Genomic DNA, 25,846 nt, shown 5'->3' with positions numbered 1-25,846 from the left:
ATCACTGGCACCTATTGTAACCAAGAATGAATGTTTGCAAGAAAGCAAGCCCAGGTGGGGAGTGCATCCCTGGTTCACAAAAAAATGCTGAGCTAAGTGTGTCTGTCTGGGGATTCAACCCTTAGCCTTAGATTCCTTAGTATGAGATTCTAACAGCTGAACAGTAAGCATTCTTCTCCAGTGTTAGAGTTAAATGCCCACATGCCCCATCACACAGTGCTGAATCCCTGTAGGTAACTTAAACAGACACTGTTTCTACCAGAGACAATGAAAGATCAAACTGCTAAAAACAGCCAGGCAAACAAACACAGAGTTTTGCATCCTTCTACTTTCAAAGCACCTTGGACAGCAAGTAAGCACTTTCTAACTTACCTGAATTCAGAGGCATTAAAACCTGCCATTTATACCTCTTCTATTAAACCTACCTAAATAGCTTGATAGAGATCTTGGGGAAGAAGGATATGTCCTCCAGAGCATTAGAGCCATATAAAAATATAATGTAATTTACACATGTGAACTACATTTGTAATTTTAAATTTTCTAGTAGGTATATTATTTGAAAAGAAACAGATGAAATTATTTTTAACAATATCGACTTAGTAATCTATTTTACTAAAGCAATACATCCAAATTACTATCATTTTTACATGGAATCAATATAGAAATGACCAGTGTTATTTTTATTCTAACTCTTCAAAATCTGGTGTGTATTTGACATGTACAGTCTGTTCTATAAAAAGGCTGCATATGCAAAGTGACCCCAAAATGCAGAAGGAGCTGAGAAACCAAAGAATGAGGCAGACAAATCCAGTTTGCTAGTAAAGGGTGATTTACTGGGGAACTTGCCACATGGTCTTGAGTGGAAGCAAGACAGGTAGATCTCCACACCGTTACTCCTCAGACGGGGAGCTTATATGCCATAGAGAAATGACATACGTGCTCTGTAGCCAATTAAAGGCAACCCTCCAGAAAAGGCAAGAATGCCATGTGCCTCGTAGCCTATAATTTGTGTAATAACGTCAAGGTTGCTTTGATGTAAAGGTGGAATTTATAGCAAGTACATGTTCTCACATTGAGGACAGTAAATAGAGTGGGAATCAGAAAGCATTCCTGGGGCTGGGGTTAATAAGTCAACATAGCTCTTAACGTCTAATATGGAGTCACTTTTGTCTGCATACAGGCCATGTCACTTGGACTATTTAAGTGCTCAATAGCTGTTTATGGCCTGTGGTGACTGTGTTGGTCAGTGTAGCATTAGAGCCAACGTGAAGACAAGGTCCTCCTCCATAGGGATCCCGGGGCTTGCTAGCATTTTCCAGGACTAGCCTCTGGAAACAATTGGTTCTCTTAGTCAGTACAATTAGGAAGAACAAATACTAACTAAGAAAAATGAGAATAATTGTTCTGAGGTAGATTTTACTCAATGGATTTATCCATTCAGCTCTCTGGGGGTTGCACAAGAGGTTAGCATATTCTGATAGGCCTATTGGCGGGGGGTCAGTCTTTTCTGCCTCAAATCACATTTTCTTCTGAAACCCCTCTGTGATAGCAGACAATTGCCTGTGTAGACAGGAGTACAAAGGGCTGCCGTATTATTCTCTTGTGTATGGCCATGGCTGTTTTTGAGGATATGTTATTATATAGACATATCTATTTCTATAAAGACTTGAAATTTAACTAGAGGAGAGTTGTACACTTTTTTCCTTTCCATTATCAAATAATCGAAGGTTATTTCTAAGGGTGATGCTTTACCTTGTGGCCACTCTTTAAAACCATGCAAAAGGAAGTGATCTTGTCACTCCAGAAATTATCTAATGCTATTTTTGCCTATGGGCCAAGGGAAAAGCTTCCCTTTTCTGTACAGAAGGCTAGTTTTGTCAGTGATTACAATTTTATTGTTGACACTGTACCCCTGTATTAGTGTTAGTGCAAGGCTCATAAACTTTAGCAACTTCATTACTCACCAATTAGTTTCGAATAAATTTTACTATCTTCAATCTAATGGTGCTTTTCATGGAGTAGGCTGCATGTTCATAAAGAATGTAAGGATTCCACATCTGAGTATCTGGTGGGATAGCACAGATTCAGAGCCACCAATTTTTTCACTTGCGTGTGTGTGTGTGTGTGTGTGTGTGTGTGTGTTTAGAGTTGGGGTCTCTCTAGGCTGCCTAGGCTGACCTTGAACTCTTGATTTCAAGTGATCCTCCTTTATCAGCTTCCTGAGTGGCTGGGGCTACAGGTTTGTGCCACTATGCTCAGCTTACCACCAGTTTTTTAGTTGGGAATTTTGATTTGAGGGAGATGCCCGCTGAGTCAGAGGAAAATGGCATCCTGTTGTCACTACATTCCAATTCCATTGATCAACCAACTTTCTCTTTTCTCAGAGGCTGTACACAAGTGTGGAAAATGCCCTGGAAATGGAACCAGAGGACTTGAGTTTCAGTCCAAGATCCTCTGCATCTTGGTATAGGACCTCAAACCGGTTGCTTAAGCTTCCCAAGTCTCAGTTTGTTCATCTAGGAAATGGAGATTAATCACATAGGGCTGTCCTGACAAGTAAGTGAGATGATGGACATTAAAGTGCTTTGTGAACTATAAAGTATTGTGCAAATGTGAGGAAGGAGTGTTTATTGAGCCAACAAGGAGTATGTACTTGTGAAGACCAGGCTCATCTTGAGTTCAAGAAACTTGGGGTACTGGCTTAGATCCTGCTCTTTTTGGAATTCCTGCCCCCAATTCGGGTTTGGTAAGACAGTGACTTAGGAAAGAGGTGAGGCCTTATATGCATTCCAGCCAGTGGAGTGATCTCATTATCACTATATTCATTTTTCTTGCCTCTACTCAAACTAATTTCCCTTCCAGGCTGTCATCAATGGTCATTTCATCCCGGTTTCACCTGGATTAAAAGTTTGGGATAGAGCAGCATTGTTATATATTGCAAGTTCAGCGGGGGTAGAGTTGGCCTTATACATCTTAGCCTCAGGAGAGAAATATTTTCTGAGTTCAGTTCACATTGTAGACTTCTGACTATCCTATAGCAGATGTGAGTTTAAATAGATCTCATTACCCTGTATGTTCACAGACTGTCTCAGAGATAACCAGCTTAGCTTCCTCCTTCCCCACCTTCCTCCCTCCCTCTCTCTTCCTCCCTGTCTCTTTCCCTGTCTTTGAAATTAGGGTAATTACATTTGATATTCAGGTAATGTATTAATTTGAATACTTTTAAATGGCTAGATTTGTTTACATATTAATAAGTTTAACCTTTAAAACTTTTGACTGTTGGTACAGTCTTATTTATGTTGGTCTTTTTATTGTGTAGAACCTAGTACAGTGCTTTATATACAGTAGGTGCCTAGTAAGTATCTACTGAACGAATAGCGAATAATAGCAATCAACACTTTTGAGAGTCTAAAATGTATTGGAAATCCTCTAGAAACATTCCTTTTCTCTTCATGGTAACAGGTTATATTCCTCCCATTTTGTAGATGAGAAAACTGAATGGCAGTGTGCTTAAGAGATTTACTCAAAGTCATGCAGTGGCAAGATACATGGATTTAAAATTGGTTAGTATTGCTCTAAAGCTTATGCATTTTGTGCTATATTTCTGCATCTTTTAATACTTGTCTCCCAATCTTAATACAAGTAGTTCTTTTTAGAAAATGTAGCTTTTAAGACAGGTAAAATTGTATAGAACAGGGGTCAGAGGCTATAGAAAATTCATATTTAAAAAAGAGAAAGAGTTAGACATGGAGATACTTCTCTCCTTTAAATCCCATTCTCCTATTACATTTCTCTTTAATTTTCACAAAACAACCAACATTTAATGAATATTTATGTGCCAGGTGCTGTGATTAGTGCTTTACATTCATTTACATATCACAACAACCCCATGAAGCAGATACTATTATTTTTCTAAACATTAGATGAAGAAATTGACACAGAGAGAGTAAGCACCTTGTCCAAGATCACACCGCAGATCCTCGATTAATTTTAAACCTAGGTCTCTCTGACTCCGCAGTGGAATTTCTTAACCGCTACATCTCACTTTTTTGGCCTTTATAGTCAGAACTACCAGTTATGTTAATTTGTTTGTGAATGTTGATAATCCCTGTAAGACTGCAAGTTCCTTGCGAGTTTGGCATCTTGACTTTAACTTACGCATTGCCTCATACTGCTCAGCTAGTGTTCAACAAGTGCTCATTTAATAGTTGGGTGTTCTCAGACTGAGTCAGCTGATCAGTCAGTTTCTCTATGACACTAAGAGGAATGATTGTTTATATCTTCAGTGATACTATTAACATCATTTTAAACAAAATTTTGTTTTTAATTAACAACGTAATTTTTATGCTGAAACAGACACTTTCTGTGCCCTCTACTACAATTCCTTGACCCACCACTAACTTCCACTGTAGCTGTGCTGGACAGTTCCTGTGCAAAATGACCTTTTCCCACTTTAAGCACCTCCCACCCTTCTATACTTCTGCCTCAAGGCTTTTTCTAAAGGCCCAGGAGCTGGCTTGATCTGGCTTTTGGATTACACAGAACTTTGAAAAATTAATGCTCCAATGGCAAACTTCAGCCAGTGGAAAATAGGACAGATACCTTAACCTTCTGTCCTTCAGAAGGAAATTCTTAGGGGCATTCTATCCATCCCTCAAGGAATTGTCCCCAGTTGCATTGAGCACCACTTGCCCATGGTGGTTACCAGCCCCTCTTATTGTTTCTTCCTTCTTCTCTGTTTCAGTCTCCCTATTCCCTAACTGCTGCTTCCTGGGGGTATCTCCAAAATAAACTCCTTGCACCTAAGTCCTTGTCTCTGTTTATGTATTTATTTTGGGTAGAGATATATAAAAAAAACAAATTAGATACATGCTTATTTGCTAATGGTTTCATGCCAGAGGCCACATATAATGTCACATAATTTGAATAAACCATGTGGTTGGATTCATTAGAGAAGTCATCTCAGAGGAGATGGAGCTTTAAAGGTATTGGATACATAAGTTTAAGGTGAGTGGAGAGACAGTTTAATTTTAAGAATTGCTCTTGCCGGGTGTGGTAGCTCACGCTGTAATCCCAGCACTTTGGGAGGCTGAGGCAGGTAGATCATGAGATCAGGAGTTCGAGACCAGCCTGGCCAATATAATGAAACCCTGTTTCTAGTAAAAAATACAAAAATTAGCTGGGAGTGGTGGCGCACGCCTGTAGTCCCAGCTACTCGGGAGGTTGGGGCAGGAGACTTGCTGAAAGCTGGGAGGAGGTTACAGTGAGCTGAGGTTACAACATTGCACTCCAGCCTGAGTGACAGAGCGAGACTCCATCTCAAAAAAAAAAAAAAAAAAAGAGTTGCTCTTTCCACCTTTAATAGTTTACAACACATAACCAATTTTACTGATGAAAAGGTGCAATGTTTTAAAAGAATGCAATAATTGCTGAAAACTAAGATGGCTACAAATTTAGTTTATCTTCATTCTTAGTTGCATTGTTGATTTTGGTATAAAAAAAGCTAACCTGCAATGCATTCTTAGGTCTGTGGTCTGTAGCACTTGCCAGTGGATATGTGTGTGTGTTTTTAAAACAGAGTTTCACTCTGTCACCCAGGCTGGAGTGCAAGGGCATGACCTTGGCTCACTGCAACTTCCACCTCCCGTGTTCAAGCAATTCTCCTGCCTCAACCTCCCAGGTAGCTGGGATTACAGGTGCATGCCACCATGCCCAGCTAATTTTTGTATTTTTAGTAGAGACGGGGTTTCACTGTGTTGGCCAGGCTGGTCTTGAACTCCTGACCTAAGGTGATCCATCCGCCTCAGACTCCTAAAGTGCTGGGATTACAGGCATGAGCCACCACTGCCAGTTGGATATGTTTTTATGACTAATTTTCCCCCTTGAGATTTCTGTCAGAGTTTTATATTTAAAAGATGCCTGATATGACATTCATAATCACTGAGTAGTCACCCCACCAAAAAAAAGTTGAGAGAAGGACATGGCAGATGGTTTCATGAAAATTATATTGAAGACTCCCTCATAACGATGAAAGATGCAATAGTGAAGTCCTGGTACACATATGGATGGCAGGAAGGATTTATGCCTGGTGTGTCGGGACTCATAATAACTAATATATCAACTTGTTTGAAAACTTTTTAATTAGGAGGATCAGCAGGATTTGTGGATGAATCATGAAGAGAAGACCTTTCCCTTTCAGCAAATGAGGACAAACTAACCATCAGTAGCAATGGCTGCATTTATTTCAGTCCCCAATATAAATGGCACTGTTCAAATGAAGATAAGGCTGAGGATCTGATCTTACTGTAGGCTGAATCAGCTGCTTGGTTCCTTTGCCCTGACTGCCCTTGATAGTCTTTGGCAGCTGTCACACAAACCGCAGATCTAATGGACTATGCCGCAAACTCCAAATTTAACTCTGACCTTGCCACTTGCCTGATGAAAATCATTTGCTGGTTTGCTATCGCTCTTAGCATTAAATTCAAACTCTTACCACAGGTCTTAAGGCCCTGAAAAGTTTGTCTTTTGCCTCTTATTTCTATTACCTCAGTTTGAGGGACTCTCTTCTTGTTTCTGGTTTCAGCCAAACTGTCATCCAACAGATCCAAGCTCTTACCAAGCATTTTAATACTTAGGCACTTATCATTCTAAAATGCTGGACTTGGAGTGCTTTTTTCTGGCCTTTTAAACGATTACCTCCCCAAGGTCTCAGCTTAAAGTATTATCTCAGAAAATCATCCCAGCTTGGTTCTGCTACCCTTCTCTTAGCATTTTCTATCAAGACCTCTGCTTATTGGATTTATAGCATTTATGATGAGCCATATATCTATTTCTCCCATGTAGACAAAATATGTTTCCCAACAACTAGTCTAGTACCTAACATTTAACAGGCATTCCATCAAATATGTGTTGATTGGGTAGTAGAAAAAGTAAAATGCACACTCTAGGGGTGGTGGGCTAGAAAGATCGTCTTGTGCACATAAGATGGATTTGGAACAATCTATAAAATATCTACAGCGTTCAAATCTAAGCCTTTCAAACACTGATTGATGATTCTTGTGTTGGTCCTAGGTAGAAAGCTGCAATCTTCATTTGGAAATTTGTGTTGACATGCTCGGGAAAGGTCTGGTATTGGGTGAGATATTGTGATGTAGATGAACAGTTTTCTGGCCATTAAATAAACTTATGAACTTCCCATTGGCATAACGATCCATAGATGTTTCAAGGATGAAGGGTTGAGACTGCAGCATGAATGTGGCATTTCTCAGGTCTCACTCTTGCTCAGTGTTGAAATATGACATTATTGCTTGAGGTTTTTGTGATGTGACGTTTACCATTTTGAATTGGTTTTTACCAGGGTAGAACTCCCAATTGCACATTGTATGTATTTAAAAAATATTTAGTGGAAAAAGAAAGATTTATATAATGTTCTATTATTCATCAGTAGCTAGTCTTATGATGTTGAAGCCCTAGTTTAGTCCTTTCCACATTGGATGGGCTGATCATTGTAACCAATAGGATGTTGTGGAAATGGCACTATGACTGCTGAGGCTAGGCCAAAAAATATACTGTGACTTTCTCTTGCTCCTTCTTGGATCATTAACTCTGGGGGAAATCAGCTACCATGTTGTGAGGATATTCTGGCAGCCTATGGGGAGGTTTATGTGGTGAGACTGAGGCCTCCTCCCCACAACATCCATGTATTTGAACCATATGTGAAACTGATCTTCCACCCCCAGTCAAACCTTCAGATGACTACTGCCCCAGCCAACTAAGTTGCTAAGCTGTAAGATAATAAATGTTTAATGTTTTAAGCTAGTTAGTTTTCAGGTATTTTTTTATATGATGATAGATAACAAATACACACAGGAATCAAAGCAATGACCCTAAACAAAACCTCATTAAAAACCAGGCCTTAGTTCCATTGTCTTTATCATTTTTTACCCATGTTTGCATTGGTTTATTAGTGACTTTGTTGTATATTGAAGATAGTAATCTGATGTCTACAATATTATTTGCCAATGTTTTCCCCAATCTATAACCTCTATTTGGGGTTACACTTTTGATATTCAGAAGCATGTTCATTTATAGGTGACATAGTATGCCCATCTTTTTCTTTCTGGTTTTCAAATTGCTTCTAGTTCCTCTTTCCAAAGCTTTGATAAAATATTCAATTAGTTTTTAAATAGCTTTGCATATATTTAAAAGTTTTAGTATACATTATCCTGTTGTTTAGTTAACCACTCTTTGCATATAATTTTCCAGCTACCTCATTACTGTAAAAATCTACATTTTAATCTTATTTGGTACCATGTATTGCATGTAGAGTTAGATTGCTAAGGTTACAATAGATTATATACCCTTTCTTCCTTTGTTTATGTGGTCTTTCACTTTCTCAAAGAAGAAAATTTACATTGATCTGCTCTGTATTGTCATGCCGATTGCTGTTTAGTATGTTGTTTTTACAAATTCCTTTCCATTTAAGTTGTAGATAATTCTAGTTTAGATTTTCTATAAGCATAAAACCCCACAGGTCTTCAATTTCATGTGCCTTAGTTTGACCAGAAACTTTTAACCCACTTTCTGGCTTATAGAACATCATCTTGACCTTCTCCCTTCCTTTGGGTTTGTGTTTGATCTGATAGTCTGAACTTGCAGAAATGTCAACAGTCAATTTTCTTTTAATTAATATCCTTATCAGAGCTGACATTTTATCACCCTCATTTATAAGTCTTATTAGTAATTTCCCCAGCAGTGTTCTTAAGAAAGAAAAATGACCTATCAATTCTGTTGATACCTTTTTTTGAGTTTCATGGAAGTTCAAAAGAAAATATCCATTTTGTGGGATAAATTTTAGTTGTGACCAAATCAGCTTATAATTGCTGTGGCTGAAGCTTGACCCAGGAGTTCAGGAAGTTCATTGTTTGCATTTTGAATTGTTCCCAAACAGCTGCATTTGATCACAACCTGGGGTCTTCTGTTCTGGCATTTCACCTGTACTATGTCAAACTGGGTCAGTATTCATTGGTGGCTCTGCAGTGGAGATTTCTGACAAATTCTGTCATTTGTTTGCCCTACAGGAAGGTTCTTTTATGGATGGTGAACTTATATCTTTTGTTCTTTCTGCTGGAAGATTTTCAACTTGAAAAAGTCACTGTAGTGCTGTTTTATTCCATTCCTGCCTTTATTAGCAGAGTACCCTAGTCACTGAACAACTCCAGCTAGCATTTTGACAGTGCCTTTGTGCTGGGGAAGAGTTCTTTTAGATAATTTGTGTACTTTTATTCTATCAATGCCTAATATATCTTGTGCTTTAATACTTAAAGAAATGTTCTGTGCCCTGTTTCAGATCATCTCGCAGTTACCTTGTAACATTCATTCCCATGTTTTAAACTTTTCAATGGCCATTTTTACTTGGTTTCCTCAAACCAGCTATGCTTCCTACCACCATAGAGCCTTTGAATATGGTGCTACCTTTTCCTGGAATATTCTTCTTCCTTTCATTGAGTTAATGACGACTAATCTGTCAAATCCAAGTTGAAGCATCACCTGATATGAAGTACATCAGGTACTCCTGTTATATTCTCTGAAAGGACCATATCAGTTGTCTTCAGATACACATTCATTTATTGTATGATTATTTACTATTTAACTCTCCTTCTATAAACTCCATGAGAATGAGTGAATGGTTCCTAAATTATACATATGGAAACTAGGCTTAGAAAACTTAAATAGCTTGACAAAGGTCCTACAAAACTGAGTAGCAGAGACAGTACTTGAACCTAGGTCTTTTATTTCCTAGTTTCGTGATTTTTCTATTAAATACAGCTGCTCTACACTTCTAAGTTAAATCTAATTTTTAATCTCTCTTCCATCTTAAAAGTCATCCTTGCTGGTGACTAGGATAACTGCGATCCACACCTTGAGTCTGGTTTCAGCTTTAAAGTAAATGATATGAAGTAAGTGATAGGTGTATGAGGGCTCTTCACAAGTTCATAGAAAATGTGTTATGAAAAACCTATGCATGAATTGTACATTTTTTTTGCACTGAAATAAATTTGTACTAACTTATTATAACGTGTCTGAACAGCACCTAGTTTGAGACACTAAGAAGGATAAGACATTCATTTGAAAAGAGCCGTATCAGAGCATCATGAACATCAAATTTATGATCAAGTTTGGGTGGGCGAATGGTGAAATCACTGATGCTTTACCAAAAGGTTATGGAGACAGTGCCCTAAAGAAATCAGCGGTTCACAAATGGATGACTTGTTTTAAGAAGAGACAAGATGATTTTGAAGATGAAGCCTGCCGTGACAGGCCATTCATATCAACTTGCAAGAAAAAATTCATCTTGTTCATACCCTCATTGAAGAGGACCAAGGATTAACAACATGAACAATAGTGTACACTATAAATATCCCACTTCATTCAGTTTACACAATTCTGACTGAAAATTAAAGTTGAACAAGCTTTCTATTGGATGGGTACCAAAATTGTTGTGCTCACATCAGCTGCAGACAAGGGCAGAGCTTTCAATGGAAATTTTAAACAAGTGGGATCAAGATCCTGGAGCATTTCTTTGAAGAATTGTAACAGAAAATGAAACATGGTTTTACTGATATGATCCCAAAGATAGAGCACATTCAAAACAATGGCTACAAGGAGGTAGAAGTGGTCCAGTCAAAGCAAAATCAGAACTGTCAAGAGGTCATTGCAGTAGTTTCTTTGGATGCTCAAGGCATTTTACTTGTTGACTTTCTGGAGGACCAAAGAATGATAACATTTACCTATTGTGAGTGTTTTGAGAAAGTTAGCCAAAGCTTTAGCACAACAATACCTGGGAAAACTTCACCAGAGGGACCTTCTCCACCACAGCAGTGCTCCTGCTAATATTTCTCATGAAACAAGGGAGATTTTGCAAGAGTTTCAATGGGAACTCATTAGGTATCCACTTTACAGTCCTGATTTGGCCTCTCCTGACTTCTTTTTATTTTCTATTCTTAAGAAATCTTTAAAAGACACTCATTTTTCTTTTATTAATAATGTAAAAAGACTGTAAAGACATGGTTAACTTCCCAGGACCCTCAGTTCTTTAAGGCTGAGTAAATGACTGGTATCATTACTTATAAAAATGTCTTGAATTTGATAGTGTTTATATAGAGAAATAGAGTTTATATTTTTTATTTTTATCTTTTAATTCCATTTTTTCCAGAAAAAAAAGGTTTTAGATTTATTTTGTGGGTTTATTATGTGTTGCTAAGGTTTGAAGTCTGAATGATCCCATTGCCCAGTTAGTGACCATAGTACCCCATAATTTTTTGTCCCTTCCTTTACTTTCCTCCTTTCCCCATCTAGCAGTTCCTGGTTTCTATTGTTGCTATTTTTATGTCCATGAGTACCCAGGTTTTAGCTCCCACCTGTAAGTGAGAACATGCAGTATTTGGTTTTATGTTCCTATGTTAATTTGCTTAGGATAATGGCCTCCAGCTGCATCCATATTGCTACAAAGGACATTATTTCATTCTTTGTTATGGCTATATAGTATTTAATGATATGTATGTACTACATTTTCTTTATCCCAGGGGTCACCAGCCCCTGGGCCACAGATTGGTACCAGTCCATGGGCTGTTAGGAACCAGGCTGCATAGCAGGAGGTGAGCGGTGGGCAGATGAGCATTACCACCTGAGCTCTGCCACCTGTCAGATCAGCCATGGCATTAGATTCTCATAGTAGTGTAAACCCTGTTGTGAACTACACATGAGAAGGACCTAGGTTGCATGTTCCTTGTGAGGAACTAATGCCTGATGATCTGAGATGGGACAGTTTCATCCTGAAACCATCTCTTCACCTCCCCTCCCCACCTCCATCTACGGAAAAATTGTCTTCCACAAAATCAGTCCCTGTTGTCATAAAGGTTGGGGATCATTGCTTTATCTGATCCGCTGCTGATGGGAACCTAGGTTGATTCCATGTCTTTGCTATTGTGAATAGGGCTGTGATGAACATATGAATGCTTGTGTCTTTTTGTTAGAACAATTTATTTTCTTTTGGATATGTAGCCAGTAATTGGATTGCTGATTTGAATGTTTTAAATTTTAAGTTCGGTTCTAAGTTCTCTTATAAATCTCCAAGTTGCTTTCCACAGTGGCTGAAGTAATCTGCATTCCCACCGACAATATGTAAGCATTCTTTTTTTCTCCACAGCCTCACCAGTATCTGTTGTTTTATGATTTTCCAGTAATAGCCATCCTGACTCGTGTGAGTTGGTATGTCTTTTGGTTTGGGTTTGCATTTCTCTGATAATTAGTGATGTTTAGCGTTTTTCCATAAGTTTGTTGGCCACTTGTAAGTCTTCTTTTGAGATGTCCTTTGCCCACTTTTTAATGATGTTATTTTTTTGCTTGTTGAATTGTTTAAGTTCTTTATAGAGTTTTTTTTTTTTTTGCTTGTTGAATTAAGTTCTTTATTAGATCTTCGTCAGATACATAGTATGATAATATTTTCTCCCATTCTTTCAGTTGTCTGTTTACTCTGTTGACAATTTCTTTTCTTGTGCAGAAGCCCTTTAGTTTAGTTAGGTTCCACTTGTTAATTTTCATTTTTATTATAATTGCTTTGAGGACTTAGTCAAATTCTTTCCCAAGGCTGATGTTCAACATTGTATTTTCTAGGTTTATCTTTAGGATTCTTATATTTAAAACTTCACATCTTACATTTAAATCTTTAGTCCATCTTGAGTTAATTTTTGTATATGGTTAAATATAGGGGTCCAGCTTCCTTCTTCTGCATATGGCTAGCCAGTTATTCCAGCACCTTTTATTGAATAGGGGGTCTTTTTACCATTGCATATTTTTGTTGATTTTGTTGAAGATTAGATGGCTGTAGGAGTGCAGTTTTATTTCTGGGTTGTCTTATCTGTTTCAATGGTCTATGTGTCTGTTTTTTGTACCAGTACCATGCTGTCTTGGTTATTATAGCGTTATGGTATAGTTTGAAGTTGGGTAATGTGTTACCTCTGACTTCATTCTTTCTGCTGAGTATGCCACAAAATTTTTCAAGTCTTCTTTTATATCAGTGTGACTGCACATATGTGGATGGAAAAAGGAAATGGAAATTATCCTTCTTCCAAAGTATTTTCCTTTTAACATGTTTCAGTTTCAGAGATGTGGATTGGGCTGTGGAGGATATCATAAAGAAATTCATTGGATTGGGGGATGTTGGATGTTTAGCCCGAACTCTAAGATCTAAGGAGTGTTACACTCAGCCCAGATATTATTAAATGTTTGCATCCTGAATTTTCTACTTATTAACTGTGAGCTTTTATGTAGGTACCTTTGCTTTTGTGGTCTTTTTTTTTTATTTTTTACTTTTTCTGGAAAGGGGAAGGGGAACAGCGTCTTGTTTCCTGTCTAATAAATGGTGTGTGTTGGGCCTAGAGATGAATGTAGAATTATTGACAGAACTTCTGATTTTAAGTGTATAAAAAAGACTCATTCCTTTTTCCCTCAGATTCTTTGCTTAGTGAATGCTAGTGACTTGGGGATCTATGATAGGAACTTACTCTATTATGAAATTCAGTTTTTCCAAGAGTTCAGAGGGGCTGGCCCCACTTGTCTTTAGAGTATAGCAGTTTATGGGCCCCATTTTAGGCCATATCTCAGAAGACAAGATTGAATGCCTCATGTATTTATTTCCAGTTAGAATTATGAAACATGAGTACTAGTAGGGACTTTGTGAGTTGATAAATACAGCCACTTATTTTATGTGTGAAGAGAGCTAAAGCTCAGAGAGGGAAAGCAGAGAGCTGGAGCTCATAGCTGAAGACTTTGGCTTGTAGGTCCAGTATTGCTTCCACTATACTGAGTAGTTTAAAAAGATCTTAAAATCATCTCTGATATAAGTAATATTAAAATTTGGAAAACATAATGAAGAATTAGTCCTTTATCTTCCTTTTCTGATAGAAATATAATTTTTATAATTATAAAAACAGTACATACTCATTGTAACAAAATCCAAGCCATTCAGAAGTGCATAGGGAGAAAATGAAGGATTCATTACAATCCCAGTCTTCCAGAGATAATCACTGTTAATTTGATTGACCATTTTTATGCTTTTCTCTTTCTCAAACATACATACAGAGTTAAAAATTAGTTCATATGATATGTACTATTTGCATCCTGTTTCTTTTTCTTAGCAATATTTAATGGACACATGGGCAACAGATGGACATCTTTTCTTGTTAGTACATCTAACTTACTCTATTTATTGGTTGGATGATAGTCCAGTGTGTTACTGTACTATACTTAAAAAATCCTCTCCTGATGGATATTTATATTGTTTCTAGTCTTTATCTTAGGCATTGCTGCAGTAAACATCTTTCTGCATGTATCTTTCCATAGTTAACTGTTTCCTTTTGAAAAATTTCTGGAAACCACACTTGTAAGTTAATCATAGTGTTTAGGCACAGAGATGCTATAAATAGAGCAATATAGTTAGCCAATTCCTGTAGAAGGGAAAATGGATATTTCAGACTAAGGGTGATTTTAGATACAAGTCCACAGAATTCATGAAGCTTTCTTTGGTCAAGCTTTGTAATTTTATAATCACAGTTTTGCAGGATAAGCTCAGTGCACCAAATTTCAGTTCAGTGGATTCCACAAATCCTTTCTAGCTCCTCACTAAATAGTTGCCCTTGGCTAAAGTTCACTGTAAATGGCTCTAATGAGGTCAAAGATGCCTAGAGTAGTTTATTTCTTCCAGCCCACAATAGTTACTTTCTCTTCAGCTTTGTTCTGAGACAATCAGGTATGGGAGGAACTACCAATTATGTGTTAAGGAGTCAGGCAAAGAGGAAAAATATCACTTTCCTACTGATAAATTGTTGTTTGTGAGAAAATAAGCTGATGATGTCTCTGAACTGGCTTCTTGCCCAGGAACAACATGAGAAAGGGAAGAGCCCTCCAACATAGCTTGGATTTCCTATTCCCTTTAGTTGCCTGAACTTTGCTTTCTCTGTATCCCCTAAAATACAGCCATACTTTCAAATGGATATCATAGCCTCCCCATCCTCCAAGCCCTAACTCAACTGATGTGGTCCATATCCACAATGGGGGATTGTTGTTTCTTTTTTAGCATGAATCCAGAGACTCAGTGATCTGAGAGAGAGATTTCAAGTCACTTGGTAGAGTAACTTCTTGTCACTGGAATTTCTCTGTCAACATCACTGTAAGGTCGTCTTCCTTGAGTGGTTCCTATTGGTCTTTAGATTACAACTCACATTCCTGGTCTAGTGGTTAAAACCCTGTACAAAGAAGTTAGAGACAACCTTTCTAGCTCCCCAAAACATGCCCTGTACTTCAGTCAGCCTTCAGCTTCTCCTCTCTATCTTGCCTTATGCCATTTTCTCTATCTGCTAATGTCATTCATGTAGCTTAAATGCCATCACTCTCGCAGTATCTTCCTTCCTAAACTGCTCTGAACTCCTGTGGCATTTTTACTGCACTTTTTCTGTAACACATAGTTTCCTATTCTATATTGGAATTTTCTATGTATCTACCTTATTTCTCCTACTAGAACCTAAACTTTTTGAGAGCAAGATTGATATGACTGGCACTATTCTTTCTCTTTCTCCAATATCCAGGACATTGCCTGGATATTGTATTTAATATAGAGGTGAATGGATAAATGAGCCCAGTCTTCAGTTGAGTTACCCTGTGCCAAGAATACTAGATGAGGAAAGCGATTCTGTTGTGGAGGCAGCTTTAATTATCAGGCAATCTGAATCTCATGAACAGAGAAGAGTGCTATAGTCACTCTTAGAAGTAGGTGGTATCTAGAGCCACCGACTTCTCACCTTGTTTCTAATTTATCACCTGAGAAACTGATCCTGTCAGATGAATGGGAGAAAAGTGGGAACCCCAGCCCTCCATAGACAATCAAAACATCTGCCCAGCTCATACTCAGATGAGTTTCCTGATAGGTTAACACACATCAGTTCTCTGCTTTTATAATTTGGGCTAAAAAGCAGTCCCATATTCCATGGCCCTTAAATTATCTATTTTTAAATGCACTGCAACAAATCAAATAGTATGTCTTTTAACATCTTTCTTTTATAATCTTTAATTTGAAGGTGATTTAGATAAATTTATAATAGGTTGAACCATATGTGACAGGTGTCTCACAGGAGGAGACTCTATCTGTGTGCCAGCTTGGTGAGGGACGCTGTGTGAGGCTGTGGTGTGTGTGCTGTCTAGCACAGGAATGCACCATGATGTGGCCCTGGGGATGCTGCCCTCCAGAGCTGTGCACTGTACAGTTGGATGGCTGCAACAATCTAATGTTCCCGGACATGCACGTCCAGTTTGAAAATTCTGAATTTCTTCTGCATTAATTTGTTGGCACTGCCATAACAAAGCACTACTGATTGCCTCACAGTTTTGGAGGCTGGATGTCCAAGATCCATTGCCTCACAGTTTTGGAGGCTGGATGTTTGTAGGATTGGTTCCTTCTAAGGATCGTGAGGGACGATCTGTTCTAGGCCTTTCTCCTTAGCTTGCAGATGCCTGTCTTTTCTCTGATCCCTCAGTGGCTCTTTCTTGGTGTTCAGGTTTCTTCTTTATATAAGGACACCAGTAATATTGGATTATAGCCCACACTGAATGACCCAAGACCCTATTTAACTTTATTACTTCTATAAAAACCATATCTCCAAATATGGTCACATTCTAAGGTACTAGTGGTTAGGGCTACAAAATATCTTTTTCAGGGAGGGTGGAGGAAACAGAGTTCAACCCTTTACAGCCCCTAACAGGTAAAAAAACAAACAAACAAAAACACTAGACCTTCTTCATGGGAAAGAGCATGCAGTTCAGAACCAAAGAGAGCTCAATTTGAATCCCAGCTGTGCGGTTCTACCTATACTCAGAGCAGAGAGGAACATGTGGGCCTGCATTCCAAGCCACCTTGGATAGCATCTTGGGCTTGACTGAAATTCAGAATGGAGCTATAGATAAGAAAGGATAATGTGGTTTTAATCAGGACACTGAGCCAGAATTTTTGATTATGGACTAGGCTGGGCATTACTCCAAACTCTCCTGATAATGGGACTATGACAGCAAGGCTAATTTTCAGCATGATCTATTGCAGGAAGTGTGTGTGTGTGTGTGTGTGTGTGTGTTTTAAGGGGACCTGGTATTGCCTAGGTCAGTAAAAAAACTTGTCAGGATGGAACATCTAAATGAAGATCTTTTCCATCTTTGAAGGGTTGGGGAGAATAGGGAACTGCACATTTGTGAACTCTTTTGCAACAATCCTCTGAGACACAAAGACACATCTCCATAAATGCTGCCTCTGCTACAAAATACTCTCATGCAGCCCTGCTTGGTCTTCCAGGCATCCTGCTCCCAGTAGTGTCTACATAGATGGAGCCTTGCAGCTTTGAGGATATCCCATGCTGACTTTTGTGCAGACATGACCAAGGCCTTTACCACAGGACCTCAAAATACCCAGAAATACAATATGAATAATATAGACACAGAAACATACACACACACACACACACACACACACACACACACACACACACACGTATATATTTACATGTTTATTCCAGAGGATCATGTGATCTGAGAAAAAGAATAGCAGAAGTTGTAAACATATATAATTGTATACATAAAATATAGACATTTAAACCTTCTTTTTCTATTTTGTCAACTTCCAAACAGTTATCAAGAGGTACTATTCCTCCCTTCATAATTATTATAAATAGAGGCATTGTAGGGACCAGGACAAATAGCCAGAATGTAAACACATCAGCCCTAGAGAAAAACTTACAAAAATATGCAGTAGCAGATGTGTGGTTTTCTCTTTGTTCATCACATTCTAGGGTAGCACACAGCAATTCAGAATGGCTACAAGTCAGATTCTGGGAGAGATTCCCATCCTTGGGCTTTGGGACTTTCAAGTTGAATTATTAGGGAAGCATCAGCTTCTCCTTGCTGTATTCAGTGACCAGCCAGGATTCAACAGCAATATGAGTTAGCTATAGCTCCATGCTGCTAACTCAGCCTTTATGTTTGGGGTAGCACTGGTCTCTCCGCTGGAGGAATTAGCAGGTTTGAGTCCAACTTTTGTGGTTGCAGCTGTATAGTCTAGCAAGCTATTGACTGGATTTGCCACATCAGCACTCGTGGCTCAAGAATCTGGCATAACTGGGGTACTGGGATCCAAGACTTGCCATCATTGACCAGGATTAATGTCCTTAAGATTTAGGCCATTGCCAGTTTCACTGGCGCTTTGCAGAAAGCCTACTTGTTTCCTGGGAGGCCTGCTTCAAGGAACAAGTCTTAAATACTAATACTATATCCCTTACCGCTTAAGGGAAATGGATAAATGTAGAGCACAAAAATAGGCAGGCCTAGTCCCAACTATTCAGGAGGCTGAGGAAGAAGGACTGATTGATCCCAGGATTTCAAGGCTGTAGTATACTATGCATCTGTGAATAGAAGTGCGCCCTAGCTTGGGAAACATAGCAAGATCTGTCTCTTAAAAAAAAAAAAAAAAAAAAAAAAGTAGGCAGCAAGGGAGTTGGTCTTTTTTTTTTTTTTTTTGAGATAGAGTCTCACTCTGTCACCAGGCTGGAATGCACTGGTGCAATCTCTGCTCACCACAACCTCCACCTCCCTGGTTCAAAGGATTCTCCTGTCTTAGCCTCCCAAGTAGCTGGGACTACAGGCATGTGCCACCATGCCTGGCTAATTTTTGTATTTTTAGTAGAGATGCAGTTTCACCAGATTGGGCAGGATGGTCTTGATCACTTGACCTCGTGATCCACCCACCTTGGCCTCCCAAAGTTCTGGGATTGCAGATGTGAGGCACTGCACCTGGCTGGGAGTTGGTCCTTAAGTAAAGATTCAACATACTTGCCATCCTGTCCAAATCTCCAGTCTTACATACCACAGAATCAATATTTGAATATAGATGTTTTTATTCCAAATTCACTGATCTTTACAGCATCTTTTAGCTCCTCAACTGTTTTTCTTTGGAATGATTGTAGAACCTATGGGAGGTGGGCATAGTATGGATTTATTTTTTTGGCAATAGCAGCTATATCCAATTAATCCTCAAAATAAAGATAGGATTTACTTCAGGGTCCAGAAGTTACCATGTCTTCTCTGTTGGTTGTGGAGAAATCTTAAAGACATATTAACACTGTATTCATTTTTCTGTACATTAAACCTTCAATTTTATCATTTATTTTGGTTTTTTCTTTTGGGAGAATCAATCTCATTTTAAGTAAATTATGAATTAAAAATTATACATTTTCAGGCTATACATCTTGTAGATTTCCAGTTTTATTGCTCTTATTGATTGGTGTTTCACTTTCTGCCAGTCCTGGATAGTCATGCACACTATTCAACCAAACCATTTGCTGCAAGTGAAAATAACTACATTTATCAGCTCGGAGAGTTATAAAATCGAGTCCAAATTAAATTGCACATTAGATGCCATTCTTGAAATTGAAATGTTTATATGTCTAACAAATATGTGAATTGTACATGTAGATGCCCAAAGCCATGGTCTTATTGAAATACACTATTTTTGATCTATATGGAGTGAAAGACTCCTCTGGAAGTCTTCTGATTGCACTGAGGCCAATTTCCACTATTTTTGCCCAGGACACAGATTTATGGGTAAAACTGCCTTGGCAACATAGTTTAAGTAAAGCTAGCTTTTAATTCACAATTTTGCCTTTGTTTTGAGTTTTTTTCCTATAATCTTTGCCTATTAAATCACTGCTACTAAAAAATTAATAACTAATAGCTAGTACTAAGAGACCTACATAAATACTCTCATTCATTGTTTGGTTTCTTTTTGTATTGCTTGTGCTGCTCTAGGCAGGCCATGAATTAGAAAGAAGTCATCTCATTGGTTTGATTGCTCTAGTACTTACATTCTAATAGGGGAGATAACAAAAAGTAAATGAACGATAAGGTAATCCTAGAGAGTAGTAAGTGTCATGGAGAATGTAAACTCGGGTGATGGGAGTGGAAGGGGCAATTCTAAAGCAGGTGACCCCAGAAGGTCCTTCGGAAGCTATGGGAATGAGCCAGATCTATGAAGATCCGTCAGCAGAGCTGCAGGAAGAGAGATTTTCAAGACCCAAAGCCTGAGGTAGGAATGAGTGTAACAATGTCATAAAATTGGTAGGTCCATTTATGTGACCTGGCCAAGAGGCCTAACTTGTCGGAACTTCAGTTTCCATATCTTACGTAGGCAGATTTGTTAACTCATTCATAAAATTTCTATTGAGCCCTTACTATGTGCCAGGCACTGTTTAGACTCCTCTGGGGATATATAAAGAGTCACTGCCCGCTATCCTGAGAGAGAATAAATACTTACATTCTAGTGGAGGAATGGGGAGACAAACAACAAACAAATACCAACAAAGGAGGACTGGTAATGATAAGTGCCTTGAAGAAAAATAAACCAGAGTAAGGAGATGAGAGTGGAGCTGAGAGGTGGGTTATTAGGGGCATCAAGGAGAGCCTTTCTGTGGAAGCAACATTTGAGCAGAAGGAAGAAAGAGAGAGAAGCAGGCCATGTGGACTTCTGGAGGGAGTGGGAGGCATTTGAGGTAGAGAGACAGCAAGTGCCCTGAGGTTGAAGGGAGATTGATATATTCAAGGCATAGTAAAGGGTTCAGTGTGGTAGGATGCATGCCACAGAGGAAGGTAGGAACCATATCACGCAGGACTGCATCATTCTAAGGGTGATGAAGGTTAGGAGCAGTGATGGATAGGAGTAATGATATCAACAACTGCGTGTTGGGAGAATTAAGAGATAAGGCAATATATAGCTAACATAGTGCCTGACCCTCCCTTCCTCCCTCCCTTCCTCCCTCCCCAGCTTGTCCTTGGTGTCTCTTTCCCTGTTCATTTTCTTCCCCCTTCTTTGTACATCTGCACTGCTCAAATATATCTCTGAATAAGATGTCTAACATGTTGTTTTCTGTTTACTTACCACTTTTATGCTAAACTATAAGTTCTTGGAGGACAGCAAAGTTGTCTTTTATTTCTGTATAATAGTCACATTGCCCCCAATACCTTGCAGAATTTGTTGAATTGGCATCACAGAATTCTGCTCCATGGGGAATGGAAATGTTTCCTGGGAGTTAAAATGTATGAATGGACTGTCACAACACCTTGTTTGGACTGGAGAGCCCTGAATTGGTTGAGGCAACTGCACTGGGAAGGCTGTAGTAATATGGTTGTTCACATAAAAGCTCTCTAGTTTGCTGTTAGCTTGGAGCCTGGTGCTAAATCTAGCATGATTTGGTAAGTCTCTTAATTTTTCTGAAGTTCAATTTTCTCATGTGTACAATTGAAATAATAATCTATAGGATTATTGGGGGATTGAATAAGAGAATATACACCAAGTTGTAAGCACAGTGGACAGCTCTGAGTGACTAATACATATTATCTAGTACTGAAGGTATTGTCCCAATTTCCTTCTCTTCCTTCATCTTCAAACCCAACTTTGGAAGCTATGGAAAAGCATGGGAGCCTTTTCCCTATTGAAGTGGTAAGTCCTGCTCTCTTGGTTATAATTATACTATGAGCCTGGTGCTGGGAAGAAAGTTGAGTCACTTAACACCAACTTCTCCTGTTCAAACTTGCCTACCTATCTGTGACTGATTTACTTTAGTTGTTTGAGAGCAAAGAACTTGTCTTGTTTATCTGCATGGTAAAGAGGATAATAACTTACCTAAGGTCACATATATAAGTGGCAGAGTAGGCTTTGAGTGAAAATATGGCTCATTCTGAAGTTCATGGGAACAAAGAAAGCATGCTCTCCTAAGAGGCAAGAAACAAGATGTAGGCATTCTGCTACTTATCTTGTCACCTTGGGAAAGTACATTTATCCTCTTTCAGGGAAAGGACTACCTTTCTGATAGCCAGGCCAATGCCCCTTCTGTTGACCTTCTTGGGTTTCATTTTTCACTTGTATGAATTGAAGATTTGGGCACAGCCTGACTCTGCTCTGCATTTTCATACTTACTTGGTGGTACACATGTCCCAGGCCCTTATTAGTGACCTGGTTCTGTAAAGTGACCTTTCTGTTGAGAGATCCATGTGATTATTCATAGGCACCAATCACTACCAATACTTGATAGAGTCACTAAATATTGCAAAGCAGCAAATAGAACCATTTTGTGTGTGTAGTTCAGCAGAGGAGATAACCTTACATTTCAGAATTCTTTCTTTTGTTCTCCCAGTCCTTCTCTAAACACCCTTCACCAGCCTTGCTGTTTTTCTTTCATCAGGTACCTTCTGCTTTTAGTTCCATCTGTTCTTCCTTTTCCTCATTTTGTCTCCAGTGGGGACCTGGAAGATAAGAAGACATACATCTGAAATACAGATTTGTTGCCTGGGAGAGATCAGAGGATTGTTTATTTCTTTTCTTCCTTTCTTTTTTTTTCCCCTTAACACCGTGATCAAATCTTGGTTCTTTGCTGAAAACTTTTCCAGATGGGGTAGTTTCTTTGCTAATTAAAAGGTTGGATAATGAGCATTTAGTGTTCTGGTGATTAAGACCTGCTCAGCCTCACAGGTCAGTGCCACCTGAATTAATTGGCACCTTCTCAGTTGGGGTTCAGTTCTCAAATCTTATCCTACCAGGAATGGCATTCAGAACTCTTTATAATCCACCCTCATGCAGTTTTCCCAGCCCTTCCTCCCTTCACTACATTAGTCTCTCTTGATGTAGTGATTTACCCTCTGTCACCCTCTTGCCATGTGATTTGCTTCATTGCCACTATATTCCCTATTTCTCTCTGCCCAGAGTGGTTTAGTTATGACTGTAGACTCAGGAGATGGCATGCACTGGGATCATTGGAACTAGCCCTGTCACTATTTAACTTCAGCATTCTAACCTATAAAAAAGAGGATAGTAGCTTACTCACTTCATTGGATAGTTACGAAGATGAAATAAGGTAGTGTATAAAGGGTTTGGCAGAGCACCTGGCCTATGGTAAGTGCTCACTGTTAGCTACTGTAATTTTCCATTTATATATATATTCAAATCTCACTGCTCTTGCAAGTCTCCTAAAAAATATGCAATTTATTTTGCCATTGAAAGTAATGGCAAAAGCCACAATTACTTTTGCAGCAACCAAGAAGCCTTCTTTGACCACTTTCTATTAAAAAATGATCTCTTCCTCCTAGTATTCTTATTTCCTGACTTTAATAGAATCACTTGGTTGGTCTGGGTTTATGTTCAAAGTCCTCGACTACAGGTGAAATATTCTTGGAGGAAGAGACCTAAGCTTCTAGCACAATGCAGAGGCACATCTTTATATAATAGAATTGTTATTTTATGTCCCCAATTTAAAGGATTTTATTTTTGTTGATGTTGTCTTGGGCTCTTGAGTTTTCTACTGATTTATTGAATGGTCCACTGATTTCTCATTATGTGAAAACTAGGGAGTCCTAGGTGTATTTCTTCCAAGAGCCTAATTAATTCAGGCTGCTGAGGCTGCCACATGGACTCTGGTTAAAGGACTAGGCTGTTTGGTGAGCAATGCTAAGTTTTACTTTGGAACACTAAGGTCATATACTTTTGAAATGCCAAATTACAAGATGCTTTGAAGGAAATTTTAGGGTAAATCACAATCTCATCCATGTGCATCTGCAGTTAAGGTTTATAAAGAGAAGTTTGGTTGCTGATTTTCAGTAGCAGTATCATCAGTTTTTTAAAAACCACAGAAATTTTACATATATTTTGCTTCACAAATACCTATAATTAGGTCAGAATTCAGAAAAGTGGGCTTCTATTTGCATAGAATTATATTAAATCTGCATTCTCTCATAGCAGGGTTGAAAAAGGATTAATCACTTATTCATGCAAAACCAATTCGCATGAATCATTTATTTATCTTGTTCTGGTATTTTGCAGAGCTCATTTTTACATGCCTCAGGTTGCAGATAAAGTGAAAACTCAGAGGGTGATTTACCCTCCACAATAAAGACCTGATGGCCACGTAAACAGCAGGCTTCCTATAGGAAATCAATAGGTAACCATGGAAATGATTTCACAATGGGAAATTCTATTTCTTTATGAACAAATCATCAAAAAGATCAATTGTAAGATGAAAAGGCTTTGTCTGTTTCCTTACCTTTCACAAAAGCTTTTGGTCTATGTAAAGAAAAAAGTATGTGCCTTGGTGACAATAAAGAATTATCTTAAAGCTGTATTGAAAATGAACATCACTTTTTACTTTATAAAGTTTGGGCTAGAATTTCTTGTGCTCTGTTCCTCGAAGTCTGGCTAAGAAACTTATGTCTAATGGCAAGAAAAATGTTCCAGAATACAGGATGCTTGAATTCTTGATCCAGCCTAATTTCTTTAAAAAACAGAAAGGGTAATAATATCCAACAGCAAAGGGGTCTTTGATAATTAAATAAGATAATCATTGGTAAAGAATATAGTACACTGCCCAGAATGGAGCAAGTGGAAAATGCTATTAACAGCTACTTCTACAGGGATGATGATTGCCCAAACAGTATTAATCCCACTAGTAAAGGGTTTTCACATTACAGGTGTTTGTTTTAACTTTTATTTTAGATTCGGGGGTTCATGTGAAGGTTTATTACATAGGTAAACTCATTTCATGGGGGTTTATTGTACAGATTATTTCATCACCAAGGAATTAAGCCCAGTACCTAATAGTTATCTTTTCTGCTACTTTCCCTCCTTCCAACCTCCCCACTCAACTAAACCCCAGTGTCTGATGTTTCCTTCTTTGTGTACATAAATGCTTATCATCAGCTCCCACTTATAAGTGAGAACATGCAGTATTTGGTTTTCTGTTTCTGTGTTCGTTTGCTGAGGATAATAGCCTCCAGCTCCATTCATGTTCCTGCAAAAGACAAGATTTTGTTCTTTTTTATGGATGTATAGTATTCCATGGTGTGTATGTACCACAATTTCTTTGTCTTATCTATCACTGATGGACATTTAGGTTGATTCCATGTCTTTGCTATTGTGAACAGTGCTGCAATAAACATTCATGTGCATGTGTCTATGTGGTAGAATGCTTTATATTTTTTTGGGTATATACCCAATAATAGGATTGACTCAGCCTAATTTCCAGCAGCAATGAGATCTTTAACAAGCAGTTTCATCTTAGTGGGCCTTGATTTCCTCATCTGTAAAGTAATCAGATAAGCCTAGGGATGGCAGTCTGATTTAGCCCAGGGACAACATGGATGTTGCATGTATAGTATTATGTTACTTTCTCTTACTTGGAAGACATTACCAATCAATTGTGATCTTCTTTGTCATTGAACTTGGACAGTCTCAAAATCCTTATTTATATATTTCTCCAGGTAGCTGCTGCCTATGGATCAGAGTTGTCATGTGTAAGACGTCAGTTTACCTGTATGTGACCTTTAAGGTTTATTTAGCCCTGACAATACAAGATCTGAAACCTCACTTGAAGTACTGAATATTCATGTATTCAGCTAGTCTTGAGCACACAGTCCAAGTAACAAGGATAGCACCAACAATAAACGATTAGGATATTGTCTTTATTAAGCCAAATAAATTGTTTGATTTCATTAATGTCAAAATATTTATTTCGATGCAAAAGTTACTATTGAACCACCGACTGATAATAATGAAATGATGTTTGTAGCGCTTTGCTGCTGTTTACTTACCAGTTTAGAGATAACAACATTAAGTAGCAAATCTGATTGCCATTTTTATACTTGCTCTTTTTTCAACAGTAGAGGGCAGCACAGCTATTTTTAAGTGTCTTCTTGGGGAGCCATTTGTGTATGT

General features: G+C 38.4%; 1 protein-coding gene across 1 annotated transcript in view; it reads right to left on the bottom strand.

The window, feature by feature from the left end:
• LOC100415537 (leucine rich repeat neuronal 1) overlaps positions 1 to 25,846 on the bottom strand; it is a 330,007-nt gene that overhangs the window by 141,213 nt on the left and 162,948 nt on the right. Inside the window, exon 2 of the transcript XR_013527445.1 lies at positions 22,251 to 22,389. The gene's annotated coding sequence lies outside the window, so the exon portion shown is untranslated. The remainder of the gene's footprint in view (positions 1 to 22,250; positions 22,390 to 25,846) is intronic.

This window comes from Callithrix jacchus, chromosome 15 (assembly GCF_049354715.1).
Source record: "Callithrix jacchus isolate 240 chromosome 15, calJac240_pri, whole genome shotgun sequence".
In the NCBI taxonomy this organism is placed as follows: Eukaryota; Metazoa; Chordata; class Mammalia; order Primates; family Cebidae; genus Callithrix; species Callithrix jacchus.
The sequence above is the reverse complement of the archived record's forward strand: the minus strand, read 5'-3'. Positions and strand labels throughout refer to the sequence as shown.